The sequence below is a fragment of the Aedes aegypti genome, chromosome 1 (genome assembly GCF_002204515.2).
Source record: "Aedes aegypti strain LVP_AGWG chromosome 1, AaegL5.0 Primary Assembly, whole genome shotgun sequence".
Lineage (NCBI taxonomy): Eukaryota > Metazoa > Arthropoda > Insecta > Diptera > Culicidae > Aedes > Aedes aegypti.
In genome coordinates, this window is record NC_035107.1 from 154,860,450 (window position 1) to 154,879,588 (window position 19,139).

At 39.7% G+C, this 19,139-nt stretch overlaps 1 long non-coding RNA gene across 1 annotated transcript; it reads right to left on the bottom strand.

Annotated features, from left to right (window-relative positions):
* Positions 1-10,611: 10,611 nt before the first annotated feature.
* Positions 10,612-11,148, bottom strand: LOC110678576. The gene is made up of 2 exons (XR_002501749.1): positions 11,008-11,148; positions 10,612-10,947 (listed from the first exon to the last, which is right to left on the bottom strand). It is a non-coding gene; the product is annotated as an uncharacterized LOC110678576 (long non-coding RNA).
* Between the last annotated feature and the right edge of the window lie 7,991 nt (positions 11,149-19,139).

A 19,139-nucleotide genomic window follows, 5' to 3' on the forward strand; every position in this document is an offset into this window, starting at 1 on the left:
ACTGAAAATGTTTCAATGCAAATGTGTTTACTGTTTATCGGTTAAAAACTAGAATATAGAGAACACATTTTCGTGTAAATTTTCTTCATTTTGAAGGAAAAAACTGCTCTCTAAAATTCTATAATCAATAACTGATCCTGCTCCCTTAAAAATGGAGCATGCGCAGTGTTGTACTATAATGTTTACAAACAGAAAATTATGCTGTATTGTCATGTAAGGACTTGATTGTTATGAATATTATGATCTACACCAGTGCTTCCCAAACTTTTTAACTTTCGCCCCCCTGAGGCCAATATATATTTGGAATCGCCCCCTGATATGTTTTTGAAATATTTGTATTAGACGCTCTACTTTGCGAAAAAATCAGACCAATATATTATCATAGACAATCAAAGATTGGTTAAGTTATCAAGTTTACTGATATGAAAATGTTAAACATATGTGGTTTTGAAGCTTAAATTAAACATATCATATTCATTATTATTCTTGTATAATTCAATCTATTGGCAGCATCATGATAGATTTTCTTAAATTTCAATATTCGACCGTTTTTTTTAAATGATGTGCTGGTAAGTAGTTCATGATAGCAAACAACCTAAGTGTATTACATGCTACTGCCCCAATTTTCACTGCACTAAATAAATTTAACTGACTTTCTGAATCACGAATCACGAATCTTATTATTTCAATTGATTATACATGTTATTTTTGTAATTGTAAAAAAAAATTCAGATATTTTCGAAAATTTTAATACTCTAAAAAGAATATTGGTGAATCAAAAAAAATCCATTGCCGCTGGCGCCAACTGTTAGTGGTTATGAACGAAATAAACAGTCGTTACCCTATTTCTACACTAAATGTCATTTCACCTGGGTTGAAGCTTAGCGATGCTTCAACCCAGGTGAATAGGGTAACGACTGTTTATTTTGTTCTCAAATGCTAACAGTTGGCGCCAGCGGCAAAAAATACAGACAACAACCTTTCGAACATTCAGTTTCTCTTACCGGCCGCCGAGCGACGACACTGTTGTTTGTATTCCTCCCACTGATCTCGCTACGCTGGATTCTCAAATTTCTCAAACTTTCAACACAAGCGCATGGAAGAATGGTAGTCGGAGAACTGTCAAAACGTATGGAAAATAATGAAAATCGTAAATTGCTTGCGATTAGGAAACTGAATCAAAAAAGTAGTGATTAGATATGAAGTGTAAAGTGAATACATAACCTTTTGTGTTTAGTTCATCTTCCATGGTGCTTTCTTTGCTTCAGGATTTCGTGTTTACTACCATTGAAAAAGAGCCATCTATTGCCTTTTCAGTTTTGAATATCGCCCTACTGACAAATAGGAATAAAATTCCCTTCAGAATGAAAGAGAGGCAGATAGAAAATAGTCATAAATTATTAAAATAAAATTTAGACATTCTGTGACTACTCGTGTTTCTGAGTGACCACTATAGCTCAGAGTGGATTTAGATTTAGAGTTGTTTACAGGCACTCTACTATAGCTATAGGTAGTTTTCGTTTGACAACAGTGAAAAAAAAATTGGGGTGGGTAATGTCTATTACATTACCGCGGGGTTGACGTAGAACTACGATGATTAATAATTTGATTTGTCATGTGTATGAATTTGTAAGTGTACTAGTTTTGTGTTGTTATTGATCGGATGAAGTTTTCAGAAGTTAAGTCTTTTTGGACTCATTTTGGTAGTCCTGAAAAGAACCATTTGTCGTTCTGTGGTTTCGAGAACCAGTGTATGGTGTTCCAGGAATAATGCCAGATGATTGAATTTGTTTGTTTGGTCGTTGCTTCCTTGTGTTGCTTGGTTGGGTGATCGGTTTCTGGCTCCAGCTGTAGTTCGCCAAACTCCTCCAGTAGATTAGATGTTTGATGGCTCGGGTGCTTCGATCGTGATAATCGATTGAAACGGTCCAGTGCTTTGGTCTGTAGCAATATCCATTGCATCAGCATTTAGGCTCTGTACATTGATACTCATCAATATGCAGGTTGGGCCACTATGATCCAGTATTTCACGTCTCAAAACGTCACTAATCGATGATTGCCTAAGCGCTGCAGCTCATTCCTCAAGTCAACCCTTGGAATTGCTGCGTGATGGAACTGGGAAGAATTGGTAGAGTTTGTCAAAAATAGTCCTTGCAGTGAAGTAACCCGCGACAAACCAACATATACCAATTGCTGATCCAGACTTTTGTCATAGTCATCCAGACTTTTGTTGCTTTCAATTCTCCGCTTCGATCGCATCTCAGCAGGCAACAGATCGTCTTGCTCTGACCGGGCGTGCTTCTCAGGCACAGACATCGATAGCGAGGGACCTCCCCGTTTGTCTTGCTTCGCTCAAATCAAACTGTCGAGCGAGCGAGAGAAGATGCCGTCCGAAGCCAAAGTCATCACCGCTGCCGCCGCCAAGAAGAAGAAGAGGAAGCAGTCCACAGGAGAATTTGCGGTCGAACTGTGAACACGGTCGGGCAAGTCATTCTCGCTTTGTGGTTCACCGCTTGTTTGCGTTCACCCAGCCATCGTCATCGCCGCCATCATCAGATTTTGACTTAAGCCCGGTGATCCACTACCTGTTACTGTTGTGCGCCATCCACGTCACGAAACTTTCGGTTCGTCGTTTAAGATAACTTGCTCAAATTTATACATTTGAGTTGAGGATTCCCCGTTTGACCATGGCAATCAACTGATAACATCCCGCAGTGTTATTTATCTGTAAGAGCATCAAAGCTAACAAAGCCATCGGCCCTTTTCAAGGCCATCAAATTAGTGGAAAAGAGTTAAAAGAGAAATATATCCGACTTTATACATGACTTCTTATATTCCTAAATCAATTTCACAGCTTCATACAAAATTTCATTTGTCATAAATAATTTATGACTCAACAATTTGTGACTGTATTCGCGGGCGCTGCTGCAGTGCCGTCGGGGTGAGTGCTCAACATTTCACAACAATTGTAAAATAGAGTGGCATTTCCAACAGCGTCTTTGATGTTCTATATTTTGTGGGAACACTTTGATTAGCAAAATTATCACATGTAACAAAATTGCGACATATTAAGAATGCTTTTGAAAAGACATTCTCATTGAACAATTATAATAATTCTGGCACCCATGGATCAGAAATTTACCGTCATAATAAAGAAAACTATTGATTATCATTATCTCGTATTGAATATTTAGTTAATGTCAACCCTTCCAGCAATTCATGTTCGACCAATTTCTCACGCATTAGCATTCTCCGCAATTTTCAAGTAATTCTAAGCCCAACACATTATTGGCACATACCCATTTCCCAGATTGGTTGATCAGCGAAGAGCACAAAAGGGAGGAGCATCATCTTCTATTCTGAGGTTATAAAACATGCTTCCTTCGTCGGATTCATTTTCATTCTAATTCCGCTTTCGAGCTGGTAAGAGCTCCTCTGAACTTGCTCAGCGAGAAGTACCTCGCTGCTAGTTTATTGGATGATATTCACTGATTTATCTATAATGATCTAAATATCGCGGTATACTACAATTTGGTTCACATAATTTACCCCACATAATTACATGAATTTGAGAATTTACCACTGCAGCGCCGTCGGACCGTAATAACATCATGCTACTCAGCATTGTATGGTATTTCTAACAGCATCGTTGATTTATCATATAATGGGGGAACACTTCCTAAATTCTCGAGTATTAAATTGGAAAATGTATTAAAATTGCGACAGATTTTAAATACTGTTCAATAAACTGTTTCCTGACCAATTGTAATAAGCAACTATTGATCTGAAATTTTTCTACATGTTAGTCTATTGCGTTAATCTGAAAAATAGGCTATATGAAATTGATGTCTTGGCAAGGGATGTACAAGATGAGCATTATGTATTAATTTTCCAATTTCCGTACTCGAGAATTTTGGAAGCGGGGGCCGTGATGCTCGGGATGGATTGTCCTCCATGACTGGTCCTGGCTGGAAATATACGTGGGGAGAAACTCGACCCTTTGCTGCAGGAATTTCATTAATAACTCTTTGGTAAAGCAGAAATTTCTGATAAAAGTGAACTTTTTCAAAACAACTCTTATTGATTGGAATATTTACCAACAACTCTTTGTTAAGTAAAATCATCCTTAATAACTCTTTGCTCCATCGCCAAACCAAACCATTTCATTGAATTCATCAAGTACAAGAATATGAATGGTAAGGAGAGGCAGATGGTGTATATTTTGCTGGCGTTACTTTCCAATAGGTCGCCGGTTGGCGCTGACTACTAATCCGTCCACTGAATGATTTTCAGTTGTTGCTTTCGCTCTCTGGTTCCGTTCTCTACTCGCACACTGCTGTGGCTTTCACGCACTCTTCTTTGCTGCTCCGCTGCTTGATCCGTTCGTTATGCCGTTCGATTTGTGAATGAGCTGGGAGCAGAACAACCAGTGGTTTTATTTGCTCGAGCTCCGTTCACCGATGGCGAGTGGTGGGGTTCTCGCTTGGTTGTTTCGTCACTCCGTTCGCTACTCGCACGCGATTGGTTATTGCTTTCGCGCTATTTTCGTTGATGGTGTGATTCTTCGCTGAGAAATAAAAACTGAAACTCTTTTGATTTTTCATGCAAAATGACCAACTTTGATAAACTATATCTCAGTTATTTATGGACAGATTTGAATGAAATTAGACAGAATATCAGACATAACTTAGATTTTAACATATGTTTTTGAGTGATTTTTCCAATCACACGTTGAAAAGCAGTAACGGTTTGACTTAAGTGATTTTTTTGACGATTTTTTATGATTGACATAACTAAACAGCTTCATGGTATCTTCAGAAAAGTTGTAGATTTTGACGAGATGAATAAGTTTGCTGAAGACAGTTTTTGTGTAAGGCTATCAGATTTTAAGATAAAAAGTTTTGAATTTTTCGTCGAAAATTACAGTTTATTCAAACCGTTATTACTTATAAACTTGTGATTGGAAAAATTTTCAAAAATATATGTTAAAATTCGAGTTACATCTGATGTTCTGTGAATGTTTCATTCGAAAATATTTCCATAAATAACTGAGATCTAACTTACCAAAGTTGGTCATTTTGTATGGAAAATCGAAAAAGTTGCAAATGCATGCGAATAAGTTGGGGCCTTCCTTAGCCGAGTGGTTAGAGTCCGCGGCTACAAAGCAAAGCCATGCTGAAGATGTCTGGGTTCGATTCCCGGTCGGTCCAGGATCTTTTCGTAATGGAAATTTTCTTGACTTCCCTGGGCATAGAGTATAATCGTACCTGCCACACGATATACGAATGCAAAAATGTAAACTTTGGCAACAAAAGCTCTCAGTTAATAACTGTGGAAGTGTCATAAGAACACTAAGCTGAGAAGCAGGCTCTGTCCCAGTGAGGACGTTAATGCCAAGAAGAAGAAGAATAAGAAGATGTGGATAAGTTCTCTGTTTATTCGACAAACAAGCTTAATATTGGGTACACAACAGCAACAGAGTAGCGTACACAGGGATTTAGTTGAAATCTGGAAACGTAGCTCAATCTTGAAATCTTGAGCGATTTCACAAACCAGATTCTGGATTAACAGCTCAGCAGGCTCCTAGCAGCGAGGTACTTCTCGCTAAGCAAGTTCGGAGGAGCTCTTACCAGCTCGAAAGCGGAAATGGAATGAAACTGAATCCAACGAAGGCAGCATGTTTTATAACATTGGAATAGCAGATGATGCTCCTCCCTTTTGTGCTCTTCGCTTTCTGATCGACCAATCTGGGAAATGGGTATGTGCCAATAATGTGTTTTGCTTGGAATTACTTGAAAATTGCGGAGAATACTAATACGTGAGAAATTGGTCGAACATGAATTGTTGGAATTATTGGCATTCCCTAAATATTTAATACGAGCTATTGATAATTAATAGTTTTCTTTATTATGAAAATTCCTGATCCATGGGTGCCAAAATTATTACAATTGTTCAATGAGAATGTCTTTTCAAAAGCATTCTAAATATGTCGCAATTTTGTCACATGGGATAATTTTCCTAATCAAAGTGTTCCCATAAAATATGGAACATCAAAGGCGCTGTTGGAAAAGCCACTCTATTTTGCAATCGTTGTGAAATGTTGAGCACTCACCCCGACGGCACTGCAGCAGCGTCCGCGAGTACAATCTCAAATGGTTGAGGCATAAATTATTCACGACAAATGAAATTTTGTATGAGGCCGTGAAATTGATTTAGGAATACTAGAAGTTATAAATAAAGTCGGAAATATTTCTCTTTTAACTCTTTTCCACAAATTTGATGGCTCTGAAAAGAACCGATGGCTTCGTTAGCTTCGATGTTGTTACGGATAAATAACACTGCTCGGACCAGCAAAACTCAGGGGGCTTCTGGTATTTGCTCCTAACGGGATTGCTTCTTGACCACCAATGATGATTTCATCACGAGTCGAAATTTTGAAGCGCGGGTCAACAGCTCCTCGGCCGATGAAATTAGCGGCGGCGATGACGATGGCTGGGTGAACGAAAACAAGCGGTGAACCACAAAGCGAGAATGACTCGCCCGACCGTGTTCACAGTTCGACCGCAATTTCTCCTGTGGACTGCTTCCTCTTCTTCTTCTAGGCGGCGGCAGCGGTGATGGCTTTAGCTTCGGACGGCATCTTCTCTCGCTCGCTCGGCAGTTTGATTTGAACGAAGCAAGACAAACGGGGGCGTCCTTCGCTATCGATGTCTGTGCCTGAGAAGCACGCCCGGTCAGAACAAGCCGATCTGTCGCCTGCTGAGATGCGAGCCAATCGGAGAGTGAAAAGCAAATGACGTCAAATTTTCTCTAGTCACCCCTATTTATAGATTTGCTTGAAATCAACGTTCTCTTTTAAAACAGTTATTAAACTATTTGGACAGGTATGTGGGATTCAGTAAGTAAACGACATGAAGCTTTGATGTCTTGGCTTTCGATTGAGATGCTAATAAAGAAATTTCGTTAAGCCAGCGAAAAGTTATAAACGTTTAAAATATTTCATGCCAACGTAACGCTCTTGGTTTTGAAATTCCAATTTCACTCCTGTATAGAGAAGAGAGACGTACTTCTACGTCAAAAAACAACTCAAAGTGAAAACAAATCTATATCCAGCTTTTTAAAAGCGCTAATGGCTGCCGCAAACAGGCTCTCTTTCTGTTAGGGATCAGTCGATTTGATGTTTGGCTTGGGTCGTTTTATATTGAACGAACCCAAGCCAAACGTCAAATCAACTGATCCCTACCAGAAAAGGAGCCTTTTTGCGGCAGCCATTAACGCTCGTAAAAAGCTGGATACGGAAAAAACGGAAAACCCATATTTGAGTATTTTTAAACTTACTTTTGAGTTATTTTTCATTCGCTCCTTCTATTGTTGCCAGAGAGCGAAGAGCAAAACATCGCAAAACCCGAACCTTAGTGCGTTACCTCAAATTTGAGTAAGTAACCACACGCATTATAACTGTAGGGAATAAAACTAACGGAATCACTTTTTATTATACGCAAATTTATCCTTTATTCACTGTCTAAACCACCGCTTACAGAAGGCACATCCAGTCCCGTTCGTTTCCCTTTTTCTTCTCTCCTCTCTCTGAGTTATCTCCTCTTCCTATTAGGCAATCGGGTTTTCTCTACCGGAATAAAGCGTACCACCGCGATTAATCCAAAGAAAAGAACAACGTTTTATTTAACTCAAGTACAGTCTTGTAATGAAAAAGTAAACAACACATGGTTAACGTCAGGAGCGTATCAAGGGGGGTTCGCCAATGTGGTATTGAGGAGAGGGGTAGGAAATTGTATTCTAACACCCCCGCTCAATTTCCGGAAACTCGCATCCCCAGAGCCGTGCGATGTTGCAGGAACAGCTTCGCTGGTAATCCCTTAGTCATGATATCTGCCGGTTGCAGATTCGTTGGCACATATCGCATCACGATCAGCCCCCGCTGAATGAGATCTCGTACGAAGCAGAACTTGATGTCAATGTGCTTCAGCCGGCCACTATCCCTTTCTTCTTCCACTACACGTATGGCCGATTGATTGTCCTCATGGTAAACTACTGGACCGTCTGGTTTGATACCAAGATCTTCTAACAAACGCACTACCCAAGTACCATGACACACTGCCACACACAACGCAATTAGCTCTGCCTCGGTTGATGAGAGCGAAACGGTCGATTGCTTCCGTGTTAACCAGCTTGTTGTACATCCGTAGACTCGAAAAACATAGCCGGTCAACGATCGCCTGTCCGTGGTATCGTTGCCCCAGTCAGCATCGGAATATGCTTCAATCACCGGAGCATTGTCATCGCCTTCGAACTGTAGTCCCAAATCCAAAGTACCACGAATGTATCGTAATACGCGTTTCAGATGCCGCCAATGTTCCTCTGTCGGGCAGCTCTGAAATTGGCTGTAAAAGTTCACAGCCGCACTCAAGTCCGGTCGGGTTGTCAAAGTCACATAAACCAAACATCCCACTAACTCACGGTATGGCTTATCTGTGCGCTTTGACTCTTCGCCACGCTGCAAGCGTAAACGGTTCTCGATTGGTGTTGATACGGGCTTGCAGACACTCATGTTGCACCGCTGCAGTAGTCTCTCCAGGAATGCACGTTGACTGATCCGCAGAACTCTTTGCTCAACCTTCCTCTCAATATTCATGCCCAGGAAACAGTTCACTTCGCCGATGTCCTTCATTTCAAATTCCTTCGATAAGCACTGTTTCACTACCTGGATTGCCTTCAGCTGATGTCCAACCAACAGCACGTCATCAACGTATATGATCAAGAACAGCTTATGTCCACCAGATTCTCTTATGTATAAGCACTTGTCACTCGAACTTCTCGTAAACCCCAACTTCTCAACGAAAACATGGAACCTCTCGTTCCACGCCCTCGACGCCTGCTTGAGGCCGTACAACGATCTGTTCAACCGAAACACGAGCCCGTTCCCTGCATTGAATCCTTCTGGCTGGGTCATGAAAATTTCCTCCTTTATTGATTCGTTCAGGAACGCACTTTTAACATCCATTTGATGGATTGTCATTCGCTCGTGATTCGCAACTGCCAGCACCGTGCGCAACGTATCTAGCTTCGCTGTCGGCGAATACCTTTCGGAATAGTCGAATCCATGTCGCTGGGTGAACCCTCTGGCCACCAGCCTCGCCTTGTAGTGATCTCCACGACCGTCGTCAGCACGCTTCACCTTGAAAATCCACTTGCAGGAAATGGGCACACGTCCCTCCGGAAGCTTCACCAAATCTCATGTATGATTCCGGCTCAAAGCGTCCATTTCTTCGCGAACCGCTACTTCCCACTTCGGCCAGTCTTTGCGTTTCCGCATTTCCGCTACACTGAGAATAATCCCACTCTAGTTTTTATGTGCTGCGCACATAGATTTTTGCAATCAAGCTTTGCACATAAATTATAATGACAATGCAGATAGAACCAGGAATTCAGTTACTCTTATTTTTTATATGCAATGCAACTACAATAGAAGGGTAGATGCAGTTCAATTCATATGATCTTGCATTTATATTTTATGTGCGGTCCCAAATGGAAAACAAATGGTGCGCTCTTGAACTGTTTTGTTTTATTTAGCCTTCTCTAATAATCAAAATAGGAAAAAGAAACAAAATTATTCAGATTTCTTTGAAACTTTTTATATATTGTAGACTGAAGTGTGTTTAAATATTTGATTGACTTCAAATCTGACCAATATTTTTGGTGCTTAATCAACGATCAGTGGAATCTGTTTTTGTGGAGTCATCTTCAGCAATCAGGTTTGTTATTTTCATTTATCCACCTGCTGATAGGCCTATTCACATGACGTCTCAAATCAGCTGATCGGGAAGTACTTTGACAGTTCTTCTATGAAAATGACAGGCCCGTGTTAGCACCGGTCCTCCACCGATGTAAACAAATGCATAGACGGATCTGTCACATGAAAAGGCCTATGAGCCATTTTACGAGACGTTTCGGAACAGCTGATCGTCGCGACGGCGTCAATTGACAGGAGACCTGGGATTAAATCCAGCGTGATTTTTAACAACGCCTCATCTTACCAAACGGGGACATGGAAAAAATGTCGAAACAGAGATCCAAAAATGGTCGTTACTGCAACATTACACATAGTTATTGTATAAACTACCTCTTTGTTACCCATGTTGTACATAAAAAGGCACTTTTGGGATAAGAAAAATTTTAATAATTTGTCTCCATTTAAGTTTTCGCCTGTATGAAAAGCTACGCTAGAAATGCGCACAGTCATCAACCATCATCATCGCGAAAACTGACGACGATGATTGAAAAATCCCAGGTCTCCTGTCATTTGACCTGCTTCGTAAAATGGCTCATTGGCCAAACATATTGCTTGCACGCTAAGATCAATTTACCCAAATATGGGTAAAGTTTACCCATAATCGCCAAAACGTGCACACACTCATTTTATGAGTAAAGTGAACTCTACTCATAAATAGGTAAACTCTTAAAACCCATAAATGGGTATTTGATTTTGAGCGACATTATGGAAAAAATACCCAAATATGAGTACTTCATTTTTCTTTTCTTTGCTGATTTTCAATAATGAAAATATTAAACAAACTAGCTACAATACGCGAATACATGATGCACTACTTTTATTAAAATCTAATATGTGTGGCCAATATGACAGTTAAATATGAAGATATCGACTTTTGATATTCGAGTGCTCATCAGTTGGGTTTTATCCCAATCAGGGAACACCTAGCCATTGACTCATCCCATCTAGCAGGGCCCCAACGAGCGAATCCCCAGCGTATCCGCACAACAGCGTTGCAAATGATGCTGATGGCTGCAAATGACTGTCCCAGTAGAGACCGACTTTGATCCAACCAGATGAACGGATGTCCCTCAGGTTGGAATTTTCGGGTTGAAGAGATTGGATGCCGTTGCAGCAAATATCGCCATAAATACAAGCTGAAACAGATAATGTTTAAAGTCTTAGTATATCTTTATTCAAAAAATATAAATAAATACCTTTAAATTATCCAAGTTTTAAAGCAAAACCGTTTAAAGATTGCAATCACCTCTTTGTTGTTACTGAATATCGTGCCGCTAATTGTTGATGTTTTGTTTTTCATCCAAATATGGGTACCTTTATTACTCGTATTTGGGTAAAACGACTTTACTTATAATATGGGTGAATTTTACCAATTTTTATTGGTAAATTTTACCCATATTATGGGTTTTATATGAAAAACTCATATATGGGTAAATGAACTACCTATTTATGGGTAAACTGATCTTAGCGTGTGTATCCGTGTGGGGCCCAGATGTGGTTGTTGCGTTCGTTTTTCGAAACCTCCCGATGGCCGCTAATGAAATGAAAAAAAAAATAGAGTTCTGTTTTCAATCATGGTAAATATGAACTTACAGTTTAATGAATATCCATGCGCCTGTAATCACTGTCATTTTAGGCGATGTATCGCCCCTCTTCCTGTTTAGAAACTGATGTATAATCAAATTTCATTAAATTACATTTTAACTACAAGACCTTTGGAAACTGAAAACCGATCAGTGAATTTTCCCAACAGTTTTTTTTCTGTTCGTTGTACCGCATTGAACCACGTTCGTCCCACGTGTTGAAATATAATTGTACGCATTCAAATCCTAAATGTGTGACATTGGCATTACACTGCAGAGCATGTGGATACTATATGAAATGGCAGTACATTTTATTGGAATCTAATAGTTTTTAAATGTTGCACATAGATCAAAGTTTGAGACCCTAGAAGCCGTTTTATCTGATTTTTGCACATAAAATATAATGGAGATTTAATCTCAGTGTATGGAACACGGCAAATCCTCGACGAATCTCGCCGCATTTAGGGCGAATCCAGTCATATCGAACTCGTAATCACCATGCCACGCTGGCACTGAACGCTTTCGCACTGGACGCGAATGCCCCACCGGCTCCGGTTCACTCTCTTCACGGATCGTGTCGTCAACGCAACTGTCAAACGAATCTTCCTCAGCCACGCCATTATGATCACTGCCTCCTCTTCGATGAAAATCACGTCTCGAGCCACAACGATGCGCTTCCTCTCTGGATCCCAGATCCTGTACCCGTTGGGGGAATATCCCACGAACACTCCTTTCCACGACTTGGCATCAAGTTTTTGTCGATGTTCCTTCGGAATATGAACGTGCACATCAACTCCGAAAGCACGAAACTTCTCCACATTCGGTTTGCGTCCTTCCCCAATCTCGAACGGTGTCACTTTTGGATCGAGCGCCCGCGAAGGGCTACGGTTGGTCAAATAAGCTGCTGTCTGGATTGCTGCACCCCAAAACCTGCGGTCGGCCTCGGAATCCTCTAACATGGCACGCGCCATCTCGATCAGCGTTCGTTTTTTGCGCTCACTGACTCCGTTCTGTTCCGGCGTGTATGGAACCGTGAACTCGATCTGTATACCTTTCTGCTTACAGAAGTTCAAGAAAGCGCCGTTCTTAAATTCTCCACCGTTGTCGCATCGCAAACGAGAAATCTTGCTGCCAAACTTTGCAGACACCGCCGCAACATAGTTTCGGAACGCACCAAGAACTTGGTCCTTTGAGCTAACCAGAAACACAACTGTGAATCGACTCCAGTCGTCGATAAAAGTAACGAAATACTTCTCGCCGCCGACGCCCACCGGACTAACGGGACCACAGACATCAGAGTGGATAAGCTCCAATACTCTCCTTGACTGCCTACCCTCACTAGAAATGAATGGCCGCTGGGTCTGCTTCCCAGCAACACAAGACTCACAGACAATCTCTTCGCTACCCTTCCGAACATTTGCTTTTAGCCCAACTACCACAAGCTGCTCCAATCCACTCGCACTCAGATGGCCAAAACGCCTGTGCCATGTTTCCAGTTCTTTCGGCACCCGGCCACACGAATAGAAGGACGAATCATTTGCGCAGTCACTTTTGGAAAAGTTCAGTTCATATAGTTTCCCGGATAAAAACGTATTATTCAGTGAATGGAATAAACCTGGGAGGGAGGCACCGATACTACACACGAAATATGACACAACACTTTTCCAAATTGCAAGATAACTCCCGCTCACCAACGACAATCAAGGCAGGCTTGGGAAAAATCGCTAGTTTTCTTTTGTTGTGTACTTTCGATCTTTCTGGACAAACTTGGAAAAAGGGCCATAGTTTTATGTGCATTCAATTTTAATGATGATTGGAAAACAGTAAAAAGATGCGTGTTTCAATACTTTATATTCGATAAAATTAAAAGGTATTGCTGTTTGCATTTGACGTGCAAATCCAGTCTAACCGCGCTTCAAACGCGGTAACACAAAGTAACCAAAGGATACTAAGCAACCATGATCCATATCACCGCCAACCTAGCAAAGAAAACCAATCTTTGACTTCGCCTTCCTTGTTGAAAATCTTACCGCGTTTGGTGTTCCCGCATTTGATATTTGCATTTCAAACGCACACAGCAATACTATCGTGGCATTGCTTTTGGGTGTTGCAGGAATTGATTTTCAACCGACTGTTGTCAACTTTGTTGGAAGGCAAAAATTTGTTTTGATCAATTACGCGCTTTTATCAAGTTTGTCCATTCTTCAAGATCTGGGCTCACAGTGACAGTTCGTGACAGCAGAATCTCGGCTCACTATGACGTACATAAATTTTGTATCGGTTTCTCCCTCCCAGGAATAAACCATTAATGTACAATATAACGTATTGGATACAAAACAGCGTATTGTAATTGAATGTCGAAGCAATATTATTCTTGTTTGGATATACAATTCAAAAACAACATAATATGTTGTAACAGAACATTGTATTGTTTTTAATTGGTTTTATACCTTACAATTTTGGTCAAATACCTATTTTTGCGTAAAACAACTGTTGCTTTTTTCTATGTAGCTTTGCTGAAATAAATAAACAAAACAAGTTCAGAGAGCAAGAAATGTAGGGTGAAAAATATTCAAAAAGTAAAAATAAGTAGTTTTTTAGAAGTCACTCGACATTAGTTGTAACGACGAATGCAACCATGATACAGTTCGTTGAATTGTTTTTGTATTGTACAACAATACACGAATTGCTAATCAAGACAATACATGAACAATATATCGTATTGTATTTTCAAAATGTTTGTATAAGAAAATATCTATATTTGTATTGTTACGATACTTAACCACCCATACATTATATTGCAAAAATCTCATATACCATACAGTGAACTGTTCAAAACAATATATTGTATTGTAATTGTATTGTCATTTTACAATATACTGTATTGTATTTCCAATATATTGAATGGTACTGTTACAATACGTTATATTGTTTTTGTATTGTATTTTTTATCCGGGTGATGACTTCCGTTTCCATCGATCCACACACAGCTCGTTGGCCATTGGTAACTCACAGAATGAATGCGACTTATACACAATATACACTCATTCAGCCAGTTCTGCATTGGTTGCCTCATTATGTGAAGTTCGAACACATGCGCTGCGTGCATCTTGTTAAGGGCCCATTCATAAATTTCATAACATTAAAGGGGGTGGGTGGGTGTCCTCGTGGTGTTACGGCTCATACAAAATTTGTAAAATATTCATACAAAAAGCGTTATGAGGGGGTGGGTGGGTGTCGAAAATGGCCATTTTTGGCGTTATGAAATTTATGAATAAACCCTAAGCGTGTCTGAAAAAGAGTAGCAAACACGGGACAGCTCTGCTGCCGCCTTTAAGGTCAATATGTGTAGAGTCCAAATGTTTACACTGCCACTGCTGCGCGCCGTTTTCAAAAATACAAATCGTCACAAAAATAGCAATATAAAGAGTTTATTTGTTTTCTTTCTATAAGTAAACTGATTATCAAATAATTAAAACTAATTTTAAATGCATATTTTCAATAACGATTGTGATTTGTGTCGTGTACAGGAGCGTTAGCAGAGTTTCATATTAATTGCTGTAAAGCAACAAAATGTTTGGCCTTAACGCATTCGCTTTTGAACTTGACAGTTATGTACCCACCAGATGCAAGTATGGTTCGGCAAGGCAAACAATGGGAACACTAGCGACAATTCGAGTGTACGAAGGTACGGTGCTGCCATCTGGGAAAAGTTTGCTCGATGCGTGAAGCGTCGAAAATTTTACCCGGCAAGGTATAGGAAGCGAAATTTCAAATGCTTATATAAAATTAGCTACAATAGTTATTTAAAATCTTTTCAGTATATGTTGATATACTTTTGATGGGCTACATTATAGGCATATAATTTTGAGTTTTATATTTTTTTCTCAATATGCTGCTGATTCTATAGTTGATCAATAGTCTAACCCCGTACACTTAACAGAATTTACCCAAGTAACCGTACAGCTGTATATAGTTGCATCAATATCACTTTATATGCTACTATAAAATATGGCATATAAAGTCATACTGCATTACATGTCTCATTAATGCAGTATTAAAGTGGAAAAGGGCGCTATTAAAGTGTAAATACAGCTACATTTCCTAGCTCTATGTTGGCAATTGCTAAAGTATAGTTACTGTCTGTACCGTATAAAAGCTTTAGCCAAAGTGTATTTAATGCACCATTATTTTAGATCAAAAATAGAAAAACAAAAATATTATTGTATATTTTTTTGTTCGTTGGATGTAAGGTCAGTGTTGCTTACGAAGTTGTTTGTCTGTTTTTTTTTTGTGTGACTGGTGGGATTTGAACCCAAATTAAGTGAGATGTTTTCGATGACTCGCCGCGCCTATCCTCCGGACCATGGATGCTGCATGTTTTGACCGGGAAATTGTGCAACTTCAAGCAGCGCCCTTTCGTTGCCGGTGGCAAATACTGTCGATTTCACTCCAAGTTAACCCATCACAAGTGTGTAAGCTCCCTCAAAGTGTGTAGTAGGGATACGTCGAATCATGATAATGTTTTTAGTGCACTTATTCCTTGCGGTTCAAGGAACAAGTGCACCAAATACGTTTAGATGATCCGTTGCAAGCGTGCACCATAGTTTGTCATAGTTCAATTGGGGGTGAAGTGCGCAATAAGTTGGTGAACGCTCTTTTGCTGTTGAGATTTTGTTTTGTTTTCATTGTGTTGGGCTAAAACGGTTGCTCATCTTCACGCTTTATGTATCGTTTTAGCATCTTGTCACATTGAGTTGGTGATAGGTGTGTGGTGTACGCATGGGCCTATCAATCGTAAGGTTTTTGGTTCAATTCCAGAGTGATGCAACATTTTTTTTTTGATTTCAAATTCTGGTTTCTCAAAAGACAGATCTACGAATTTCAACCAGATTTCTTGTGGGAGTGAAAGAAAGATCGACGATAAATACTGCATTGAAGTCTTCCCGTTTTTCTTGCGATGAAGCATTGAGTAAGATGATGCAATGAAGCATTGAGCGGTGACCGTATATCACCCATTAATGCACATTTCATTGCTACAATAAAGCAATGCTACATTGCATTCATAAAATCGAATTAAAGCATTATTGCACGCATATTGCAGAATAAAAGCAATGATGCATTGCTCTCGTTGAATTAAAGTTAAAATACGATAATACCTTAATGCTTGTGGTTACTTGGGTAATTAAAAAGTGTTTTGAATTTTCTAGGAGCATTTGAAAATTGACTTCCTATGCTTTGCCATGTAAAATAATCGGAGCTTCACGCATAGGGTCAACTGTGGTAATTACCTTCGTAGACGCGAATCTCTATCTTGTACTAAATATAATATCTTTTGTTTTATAGCATGCATATATGCCTACACGCTAAGATCAGTTTACCCATAAATAGGTAGTTCATTTACCCATATATGAGTTTTTCATATAAAACCCATAATATGGGTAAAATTTACCAATAAAAATTGGTAAAATTCACCCATATTATAAGTAAAGTCGTTTTACCCAAATATGAGTAATAAAGGTACCCATATTTGGATGAAAAACAAAACATCAACAATTAGCGGCACGATATTCAGTAACAACAAAGAGGTGATTGCAATCTTTAAACGGTTTTGCTTTAAAACTTGGATAATTTAAAGGTATTTATTTATATTTTTTGAATAAAGATATACTAAGACTTTAAACATTATCTGTTTCAGCTTGTATTTATGGCGATATTTGCTGCATCGGCATCCAATCTCTTCAACCCGAAAATTCCAACCTGAGGGACATCCGTTCATCTGGTTGGATCAAAGTCGGTCTCTACTGGGACATGTGAAGCTCAGAATCGTTGTTGGCAAGCGGGAGCACCACGAAGAACCTTACATTCCATTCTGACATTACTATAGGAGTGAGGCGTCGAAGTTGTGCCATGCCTACTAGATCGTTTGATGTCCGATCCGATGTTACATTCTCGGAGATCTTTCAACAGGCTTTTGATTGTCAACCATCATAACAGGGTTGGAAGACAAGATCTATGACAATGTTCATTCAGTACCACACATCCTCCCTCTTCTCAGGAAAAAAAAAGTTTGATGTGATGAGTTTTTACATTGTTTTCGTCATCACGAAAGCTTTCAGGAATTCAGGATGTATATTTCACATCGCTAAGAACTTCACCGATGTATACTGTTTCATATCTCAACTGTTCACTTGTACATCCGACTTTGAAACATTTTTCCGCTGTAGATACACACACAATCAGAACGGCGTTGAAATTATTGATCGGTTGAATGTCGTTCCATACATTAGAAACGGCAAGCTAATTATATGAAATGACATATCTAAGACGAATTTTAGACAAAATATTGCTATTAATAAACTGACATATATGCGTTCAACAGAATAGCATCAGTGTTTGACTTTCATCTTGTTGTACATTCAATCCACCGTACTTTCACGGAAATACTCACTCAAAGACTTGTTTGACTGTTGTTACTTGTTTTGATATAACATATCTACTAAGTTACTAGCCATCATTGGGCTTACATATCTTATTCTATAGATACATTTTCGACCGCCAGTCGCGCATGCATGTGAACATCACTTTTATTAGGAACCAATTTGTGACCATAGTCGCGATAGCAAGTGTACACCACCATTACTTAGAGCAAATATATGACCACCAGTCGAGTTAACAACATCAATAGCAGTTACTATGAACAAGTATGCGACCACCAGTCGCGGTAGCAAGTGTACACCACCATTGCATAGAACAAATATACGACCACCAGTCGAGCTTACAACATCAATAATACTTGCTAGGAACAAGTATACGACCACCAGTCGAGTTAACAACATCAATAGCAGTTACTATGAACAAGTATGCGACCACCAGTCGCGGTAGCAACTGTACACCACCATTGCATAGAACAAATATACGACCATCAGTCGAGCTTACAACATCAATAATACTTGCTAGGAACAAGTATACGACCACCAGTCGAGTTAACAATATCAATAGCAGTTACTATGAACAAGTATGCGGTCGCAGTCGCGGTAGCTAGTGTACACCACCATTGCATAGAACAAATATACGACCACCAGTCGAGCTTACAACATCATTAATACTTGATAGGAACAAGTATACGACCACCAGTCGAGTTAACAACATCAATAGCAGTTACTATGAACAAGTATGCGACCACCAGTCGCGGTAGCAAGTGTACACCACCATTGCATAGAACAAATATACGACCACCAGTCGAGCTTACAACATCAATAATACTTGCTAGAAACAAATATACGACCACCAGTCGAGCTTACAACATCAATAATACTTGCTAGGAACAAGTATACGACCACCAGTCGAGTTGACAACATCAATAGCAGTTACTATGAACAAGTCTGCGACCACCAGTCGCGGTAGCAAGTGTACACCACCATTGCATAGAACAAATATACGACCACCAGTCGAGCTTACAACATCAATAATACTTGCTAGGAACAAGTATACGACCACCAGTCGCGGTAGCAAGTGTACACCACCATTGCATAGAACAAATATACGACCACCAGTCGAGCTTACAACATCAATAATACTTGCTAGAAACAAATATACGACCACCAGTCGAGCTTACAACATCAATAATACTTGCTAGGAACAAGTATACGACCACCAGTCGAGTTAACAACATCAATAGCAGTTACTATGAACAAGTATGCGACCACCAGCTGGTAGCAAGTGTACACCATTGCATAGAACAA